Consider the following 1769-nt stretch of genomic DNA (forward strand, 5'->3'; position numbering starts at 1 on the left):
AGATCAGACTCAACTCCTCTTACCATTTTCACTAAACAAAAATGATCTGGGCATGATGTTCCATGAAAAAAGAGTAGTCAGAAAGTTGTTATAGGCTTAGTGTGGGCAAGGAGAATTTTACAGAGATCAAGTAAGGAACAGAGAAGGAAATTTAATACTGTTGGACACCTTTGACCAAAATTTTAATGAGCTTCTTTCCTAATGTCATAACTTCTGAACTTAATGTTCTTCAGAAACATCTTATGAAAAGTCCAGGGAAAAGAACCCACATCCAGTAACAGAGTACTTCACTCTTCCCTCAGAATGAATGGAGACCAGAAATTGGATGTTTATGACCAAAAAAGGAAGGGTTTCATCCAAAACTTCTCTGAGATTGTCAGGGTGCTGACTGACGATGATATGGGGCACCCAGAAATAGGAGATGCTATTGCCCGTCTCAAGGAGGTCCTGGAGTACGTCAATGGAGGCAAGTACCAGTGGGGCATGACCATGCTGACAACCTTCCAGGATCTGGTGGAACTGAGAAGGCTGGATGCCGACGGTCTGCAGCAGGCCATGACTGTGGGCTGGTGTGTGGAACTGCTCCAAGCTTTCTTCCTGGTGTCAGATGACATTATGGATTCATTCCTCACCCAACGGGGCCAGGTCTGCTGGTATCAGAAGCCAGGCATAGGTTTGGATGCCATCAATGATGCAATTCTGGAAGCATGTATCTATTGACTGCTGAAGCTCTACTGCTGAGAGCAGCCCTATCACCTAAACCTGATGGAGCTCTTCCTGCAGGGTTCTTATCAGACTGAGATTGGACAGGCCCTGAACCTCATCACAGCCCCACAAGGCAGAGTGGATCTTGGCAGGTACACTGAAAAGAGGTATAAATCTATTGTCAAGTATAAGACAGCTTTCTACTCCTTCTACCTTCCTCCTACCTGTAGCTGCTGTCATGTATATGGCGTTGATGGGGAGAAGGAACATGCCAATGCCAAGGAGATCCTGCTGGAGATGGGGGAGCTCTTTCAGGTTCAGGATGATTACCTTGATCTCTTTTGGGACTCCAGTGTGACAGGCAAGATTGGCCCTGACATCCAGGACAGTCATGCAGCTGGCTGGTGGTTCAGTGTCTGCAACAGGCCTCTTTGGAACAGCTCCAGATCTTGCAGGAGAATTATGGACAGAAGGAGGCTGAGAAGGTGGCCCGGGTGAAGGTGCTGTATGAGGAACTGAATCTGCAGGCTGTGTTCACGCACTATGAATAAGACAGTTACAGCCGCGTCATGGGTCTCATTGAGCAGCACTCAACGCCACTGCCCCCAGCCATCTTCCTGAGGCTGGTGCACAAGATCTACAAGAGGAAAAAGTGAACTAGAGACTACGAGGGCAGGGAGGGAGGCTCTCAATAAATTACAGTAAGTTCTCAAAAAAAAAATAGTCCAGTAGTAAAGTTCATGTGATAAACTATAATGACCATTATTACATAATGTGGGATTTAAGAAATTCTTTACAAGTTCTTACTGAGTTCCTATCATATGCTGACAGTAAAAATAAGACTTAGCTCCTTTCTTAGGATGTTTTCATTTTAAGTATTCCTTTCAAAATTCTTGTTATTTATCAAATAATTTGGGATCAACATTGAGGTAATATAGAGTATTACCTCATTTTATTCAAAACATGTACTGTGTGTGGTTCAGTGGATTGAGTGCTGGCCTGCCAACCGATAGGCCCGCTGGTGCACTTCCCAGTCAGGGCACATGCCTGGGTTGTGGGACAGG

At 45.2% G+C, this 1769-nt stretch overlaps 1 pseudogene; it reads left to right on the plus strand.

Annotated features, from left to right (window-relative positions):
* The first annotated feature begins 267 nt into the window (after positions 1 to 267).
* On the plus strand, positions 268 to 1361 carry LOC112311198 (farnesyl pyrophosphate synthase pseudogene; annotated as a pseudogene).
* Positions 1362 to 1769: the final 408 nt, after the last annotated feature.

The sequence above is a fragment of the Desmodus rotundus genome, chromosome 13, assembly GCF_022682495.2.
Source record: "Desmodus rotundus isolate HL8 chromosome 13, HLdesRot8A.1, whole genome shotgun sequence".
Lineage (NCBI taxonomy): Eukaryota > Metazoa > Chordata > Mammalia > Chiroptera > Phyllostomidae > Desmodus > Desmodus rotundus.